Source organism: Microtus ochrogaster, unplaced genomic scaffold (genome assembly GCF_000317375.1).
Source record: "Microtus ochrogaster isolate Prairie Vole_2 unplaced genomic scaffold, MicOch1.0 UNK27, whole genome shotgun sequence".
Taxonomy (NCBI): Eukaryota; Metazoa; Chordata; class Mammalia; order Rodentia; family Cricetidae; genus Microtus; species Microtus ochrogaster.
In genome coordinates, this window is record NW_004949125.1 from 1,750,165 (window position 1) to 1,757,882 (window position 7,718).

The 7,718-nt window shown below is 49.4% G+C and overlaps 1 protein-coding gene across 1 annotated transcript in view; it reads left to right on the top strand.

Moving 5' to 3' along the window:
* Sdk1 (sidekick cell adhesion molecule 1) overlaps nt 1–7,718 on the top strand; it is a 622,567-nt gene that overhangs the window by 404,653 nt on the left and 210,196 nt on the right. The gene's annotated exons all lie outside the window — the stretch shown is intronic.

Genomic DNA, 7,718 nt, shown 5'->3' on the forward strand with positions numbered 1-7,718 from the left:
GGAGGAGTACACTCATCTATGCATATAGGTATAGAGGACACAGGTTTACATTGGGTATCTTCCTCTATTGCTCTCTGTGTTTGTTTTGGAAAAGTGGGTCATCTCTCTTTAAGCCTGGAGGTCACCATTTAGTTAGACTAGCCAGGCACTGAGCCCTGGGATTCACCTGTCTCTCTACCCCAGGATGAGGTTACAGACATATACCACTGTGCTCGGTTACTACAAGGTTGCTGTGAATCTGAACACAGGTGCTCATGATTGCACAGCAAGCACTTTATCCACTGAGGCATCTCTCAGCACCCCTCAGCTTTCTGAAGTGGGTCCCTGGGTGTCAGCTTCCGGTCCAAGGCTACCTTCCCGAGAACACTCTCTGAGGCTCGGTACTTCTCTGAGCTCCCTTCCTAGAATCACCGGAGGCCAGGACTCTTCCAACACAAAGAGAACCTGGAAGCAAGGGTTCACTCTTTCTCTTGATGCCACAGGTGTCTTTTCATGTCTGGACCCCGCTGTCTCCCGCACCGGCCCCATGCGAGCTCATTTGCTCTGCTCTGCGAGTCGCAGCTGACTGTCATCGCACAATATGTTAAACATCCTCCTCCACGCTTGCTATTGTGTCCTCAAAAGCTGATGGGCTTTGTGCTGTTTTGCTTGCCTCGATGGCGAAGGCTTTGTTCTCCGTGCTTCAGATCGGCCTGGTGCTGTCTTTGAAACTTATCTCGCAGGGATGTTTGCTGATAGCCTTTGGAGCTGTTAGGAAGTGCTTTTCGCGCATGGCTCGTTTTCTTGTGGGATTTTTGCATAATGAGCCTCCAACTAATAGCGTTTGCTCCCCTTTTAAAATGCAGCCTGAGTGAAAGCGACTGTCACAGGTATTGATGGCCTTTGTAGGGGCCCAGAGATGGAGCAGCATGGGGGTGGGTACCAGGGCTCATCTCCAGGTGCTTATCTGCCCTTATGGGGAAGATCATGACCAGTTATCCTCCATAGGCCAGTACTTGCCAGGCTTTAAACATTTGGACCTGTACACAATCATAATTTCTTCCTGTGTGCAGGAACATGTAGAGGCCAGAGGTCTCCTACCTCCAAAGCTTTTTTTGAGACAGAGTCTCTCACTGGCCTGAAGACCCCAATGGAGTCTCCACTGCCCGATGGTAAAGCTCCAGAGATCTGCCTGTCTCTTGGTCCCCACCATGGTATTGCAAGTGTACACCACCTCACCTGGCTTGTTTCGCAAGCACTGAGGACCCAAACTCACATCTTCATGCTTACGCATTTTCTGTGCTTCTCAGTGATGGAGAAAAGAAGGACTGGGGAATGGATGATGAATGCTTCTCTGGGGTAGATCCAGCTTGTGCATGGCTTAGGAAAATCTGGAGCTCAGCTCATGTTAAAACAAAACAAAACAAAACAGCAGTGTTCAAAGAGTCTGTGCTACAACCTGCCGTAGTCTCGTTCCCGTCCTTCTGACAGAGCACACTGACCGAAAGTACCCGGGGAGAGGGGTTTGTCTCACACTCCATTATTTCAAGGAAATCAAGGCAGCCTCTCACTGCATCATATCCACAGTCAAGAGCAGAGAGAGACAAACACACCCGTGCCGCCGGCTTGCTGCTTCTTCTCAGTCAGCTTTCGTCACTCAGATATAGCCCAGGGTCTAGCCCATGAGACAGAGCCACTGACATTCAGGGTGGGTGTTTCCACATTAGTTAGCCTGATATAGAGACGCCCTCACTGACACACCCGGAGACGTGTCTCCTGGCTGCCTTTCTAGCTGTCAATCCATATTAACCTTTAGCCGAGAGGGACATTCGGTGGCTGCTGTTTGCGGTGGTCCTCAAATGCTGCTCAGAGTGTGTTCCACATCTGGAAGCACCCACCCCATCCTCCAGGGCTACAGCATGGAGAATGAGCAGGCCTGCTTTAGCGGTGTGCAGATGCGCATGGACTCACACATGTGCACACAGACATACTCATGTCTGCCCTCTTTTCTTTTTCTGGTGCATTTGTGTTTGTTTGAACAGGTTCCTGTGTACTGAGGAACCCATGCTGACTGGGATCCACAGAGCCCAATGCTGGCCTCAGACATCTTGTTTTCCTTTGCTGTTTGCTTCCTGTCTTAGGGCCCTTCCCAGGACCCCCAGGATGTTCAGTCATCATGGCTCCTTCGGATCAGGAGGCAGGACAGTTTCTCAGATGTCCCTCCCTTGTGGTGACCTTGATAGCTCTGAGGAAAGCTGGTGGCTTTAAGAATGCTGCTCAGTTGGAGTTTGCCTGATGCTTTCCTTGTGGTTAGCCTGTGTGGGAGAACGCCCTTCTCTTCAGATCATGTCAAGAGCTCTCACTGTCACTTTGACTTAACACCATCATTGTTTGATAGGCTCTGTGTGTGTGTGTATGTGCGCGCGCGCCTGTGCATGTGTTCCTGTGGGTAAGAACCTGTAAGGTATCTTCCTCAAACCCTACCTGCTTTGTTTTTTTGAGACAAGGTTCTCTCATTGAACCTAGAGCTCACCCATGAGGCTCGGCTGGCTGGCTAGTGGAACCCAAGCAACTTCCTGTCTCATCTTCCTAGCACTGGGCTTGCAAGTGCCTGACACTGGAAAATACAAACAAAAACCATGGGTTCTGGAGTTGAACTCAGGCCCTCACGTTTGCCAGGCAAGCACTTTACTGACTGGACTGTCTCCCCTTAATACGTCTTTTAAGCTCTGGCAGTCTTAGCTTAGCTATACCAGCTTCCGCTCCCAGCTGCACCTGTCTTGACCATGCAGTCTGGTCCTAAAGAATTCAACACGTGTGCTCGCAGACACTGCCTGCAAGGACAATTTGGCATGGTAGGAGGAGTCTCTGGTTAGTGTGGCACCTCTTCTCTCAGCTGGGATCTTGAGGGACTCAGGAGAATTCTCAGCGTCTTGGTCATTTCGGTGACTTCTCTAGTTGCCACAGCAGGGCAACAAAGAGACGTGACTGGGTTTGCCAAGAAGGGCTAGCACTCTATGAGAATAGCAGCCAGAGAGACGCTAGCTTGGCTTCCACCATCTCTAGTATGTCAGTGAGGCCAACTTATCCCCCAGCTGGTGATAAACCTTTGGTGCTAACATGGTGCTCGTGTTTCATGAGCTTCGGGGTGCAGACACTTGCATCAGTCAGAGGCATGAAAACTGGAAAATAATCAATTTACACTTTGATTATGCCACAAACGCAATATCATGGGGGATCTGAATTTGTTCTTTGTGTATGGGGTATGTCTGTGTTTGTCTGGGTGTGTGCAGGTGTGCATGTGCACATGCATATGCAAGGTCACTCTCTCTTACACACACACACACACACACACACACACACACACACACACACACACAGTAGAGAGCAATCAAGGAAGACATCTGACATGGACCTCTGACCTAAACAGGCTTGCTCATACACATGTCACCACATGTGCATGTTTCTGTGCCCACAAGAACATGTGTACACCACACACAAAATATGGAAAAGAAAAAATCAATCTGTAATCATCTGAGCCCACAGAGAGAGAGATCAAGCCTTCAGAGTGTCCATCTTTCAGAATGGAGTAGCAGCTCCATGATCAGGCACAAGAGGAGTACTGGAAGGGGAGGAACGAGGCAGGAGAGGCCCGGGGGTCAGGCCCCTCACAGGCATCCTCAACCCTCCAACCACTCAGGCAGTCTCGTGAGAACTGGCTGGGACAGGAATCTTCTCAAAAGCCCCTCCGTGTTGTCGCCCGCCCGTTGACTGTCTGACTGTCTGGTCTGGATGTGCTACGCTATTTACATCTTAACAGTCCTTAGCAAGTTTGCAGCTCTAGCGCTCATCAGTAAACAAACCCCTCCCAAGCTACTTCTTCTGAGGAGGGGGATACAATCAGGGTGCCTGTGAGATGGGTTGGGCCATTTTCGATCAGTTTCACAGTTTGATTTCTCTACCTGCCAGATTCCTTATCTTCTTTTCGGGAGGGAAAAGGATAAAGAATTCTATAGATGTGCCTGGAGCTATTCATAGACCAGGGACACTGAGGAGATGAACGGGTCCTTTGTCAAATCAGGCATGGTAGCAGACCTGAGCCTTAGGTCATGGACATGGAAGAGCTGTTTGTGCTCTAAAAGAGCAGCACGGCCCAAAGTTGTACTGGACAGAAGCTAAGAGGCAGTGCATGGGGCAGCAGCGTCTTAGAGTAGATGTGTGTTGCTGTAGCAGAATCCCTGAGGCTGGCTGACGTGTAAAGTGGGGAGGTTATGGCACAGCCCAGTAGAGAAGCAGAAAGGAAGGAAGACAGGTACGTATGGGGCTGCCAAGGAGGGGAGCCAGGAGCACTTAGCAACTAGGCAAGTTCCACCACGGAGAACGGAGAACACTCACTCCTGCAAGAAAGGCATTCATCCTTCTCTTTTGTCTCCTTATGGTTTTGTCTTGTTTGTTCTGTGCTGAGGATTGAATCCAGTGTCTCACACGTGTAGGCAAGTCCCAAGCCCCACTCTCCCCTCTTAAAGGTACCCATGCCTCCCCCAACACTCCCTCCCAACAGCATGCCCTAGCGTACTAGAAATACCCTGACCAAAGCAACCCAAGGAAGAAAGCATTTGCTCTGGCTCATAGTTGGAGGGCATAGTCCATCATGGCAGAAGAGTCATGGTGATAGACGCTGGAGGCGGCTGGTCACATCACACCCTTAGTTAGGTAACAGGAAGCAGCGAATGCATGCTGCCACTCAGCCCTTTCTCCACATATGTGGTCTCCCGACTAGGGAATGGTGTCACCCACAGTGGGCAGTCCTTTCCACTAATAATTATTATTAAGATATTATAATTAAATTATTATAATTAAGATAGCCCAGCAGGCATGCCCAGAGGACTGTCTCACAGATGATTCTAGATTCTGTCAAGTTGACACTAGCCATCACACCAGGAGACCCAGCTTCAATGTAAGGCTTGATGGGGACACACCAGGATAAAGCTCCAGCAGGCAGCTTCCTGCCCTTATCTGGCACTGATGAACCATCTTAGTCAACCGGCTAGCACCACATGCTCCCAGTTCTGTCCCTCCATGCATGGCTAGGCTCACTCATGCTGTGGAACCAGAGTAGCTGCTCCCTTGCAGTACAGAGGGGGAGAAGGCTGGGATGGGCCGCCTGAGACTACACCTCCAGGGTTCGGAGGGGAAGTAGGTAGCTCAGCGTGTGATCCCATGATCCTTGTTATTTTCTGTTTGTTTGCTTGATTTCCACTTTCCTAACAGATGCAAGGTGACTTATGGTCTTGGTGGTCTCTCAACTTTACAGAAGTTCATAGGAAACTGGACAGCTCTAAATGGAAGAGTTCACAGTGAATGCCGGTCATCCGGGTCTTCCTGTCTCACGCCAACCATCTTTGGAAGGAAGCTAGATCTGTAACTGTTAGCCTCAGCAAAGCCAGGCCCAGCTCCACGGTGTCAAGGGCAGTCCGATGACCTTCCACATTGTCAGAGACTCCTGTGATGGAGTTGGCTGAGAAACTCTGGTCTTTGTGGGCTATATATAATGACAGAGGTTCAGAGGACTAGCTTTTCCATAGCTAATTAAGGATATGCATCCTATGGGTTCGTGTGTGTGTGTGTATGTGTGTGTGTGCATGTGTGTGTATGGTAGGTGCATGTAAACATACCGGTGCCCACACATGAGGAGGCCAGAGCAGGATGCCAGCGGCCTTATCTCACTCTCTACTTCATTGCCTCAGGACAGGGTCTCTCACTGAGCTGAAAATCACTTTCCTTGGCCAGACTGGCCAGCAAACTCTCAGGATCTGCCTGTCTGCTCCAAGACTGGGATTTCAGGCACACACAGTCATGACCAGCTGAGGTGGGATTTCCCCCCTGTATGCTGTGAATATGTTTTATCACCATTGGTTAATAAAGAAGCTGCTTTGAGCCTCTGGCATCACAGAATAGAGCAAGGCGGGAATTCCAAGCAGAGATAGAGGAGAAAAGAAGGCAAAGTCCGAGAGATGCCATGTAGCTGCCGAAGGAGAAAGATGCTCACCCTGGAACCTTACCGGTAAACCACGAGCCTCATGGTAAAATACAAAATAGTAGGAATGGCTTAATTTAAGATATAAGAGTTAGTTAATAAGAAGCCTGAGTTAATAGGCCAAGCAGTGTTTTTAATTAATACAGTTTCTGCGTGATTATTTCGTGTCTGGGTGGTCAGGAAATGAATGATCAGCCTCTGACTACACTCAGCTTCTTCTGTGGGTATCGGGAATTCAAACTCAAGTCCTCTTGCTTGCAGAGCAAGCCCTTCTACGCACTGAGCCCAGGATTGTGCTTCTAAATGAAACGTAGAGGGATCCTTGTCAACAGCTAATTACCCGAACCACCAAAAATCAAAAGCCAGGAATACAGCACAGCACAGCTGGTGGTGGAAACCATATTTCCAGAAAGCTGTGCTCAGAAGCAGCTTTATCTACAATCATTAAAAAAACAAAAATCCGTCTCTGCAGCCCAATTGGCACCGTATGTGCGGCAGCTTGACTTCTGTGTTCAGGAATCCCAGATAATGGATTCCGACGTGGGGATAGGCATCCCTCTTGTTGCTGTGGGGAGCCTGGGTTCTATTCTGTAGCAATATGAGGCCACTTCATGGTAACCTGTAAGCAGTGAGAGTGGCAGGCACAATTCCCATGAAACCCTGGTGCATGCCATGACCCCTTACAGTTGGCCCTCAGCTTCTGCAGAAGCAGCTGTGATTTTTATGGGTGGTGTTTATGCGCAGCTGGTGCTTGTTGCCCACGGTCAAAGCAGAGCCCAGCTCCCTGGACACCCATCTCTCTCTGACCATCTTCAGGGTGTGCGAAAGGGGGTTGCTAGTATCACCGTCTCAGATGGATGAGAAGGGTGAGGCCAGAAGAGTCTGCCCGGCACCTAAGTGTTCAGAGTGGGCAGGCACAGCAGATGCTCTAAGTCACAGCCAGGTCACCCTTGGCTGGGCTGAGAGGAATATTTAAACTGTTCAGAAAACATGCGACAGTATCACTCCTACCAGAACGTTCCCGAGGCTTCCTTGCAGGCAATAGCCCATTCTGCTATTAGAGATACCCTTCCACACCTGCAGGGAAGCAGCTTCCAAGAGATGCACCATGCTAGCTATGAATTGTGCATGTCTTTCCCCAGCCAGAGCAGAAACAGGCTGCCACACTGCAGATGGGTTGCAAACTGCCTAGCCCATCTGTATTTATCATAGTCATTTCCTTATTAAACTGTTAACAAATATAGTGCCTATTTATCATTCCCTGATGTGTGGAGCATCCTCTTCCTGGAGACAAATCCTTGAGCTGCCTGACTGAACTCTGACAGACAACTTTCCGCACTTCATTTTGAGTCCAGGAATAAGGATTTTCTTCTTTCCCTTGAAGTGCCATATGCAGGCTGAAGAAGAAAAAAAGTTTATATTTTGGCTGGGGTGGGGGGGTGATGGCTCAGTCAGTAAAGTGTTAAGGGCCCGAATTTAATTCCCCAGAATCTATCTAAAAACATCTGGTGTAATGGTGCCAGCTTATGATCCCAATACTGCAGAGGCAGAGACAGGAGGCTCCCTGGAGCTTGAGCTTGTTGACCAGCCAATCTAGTTGGGTCTGTGAATTCCACACTAGTGAGGGATCCTATCTCAGAAACGAATGATCCCCAAGATTGCCCTCCGGCCTCCACATGCATGTACAACCTCAGTTGTATAC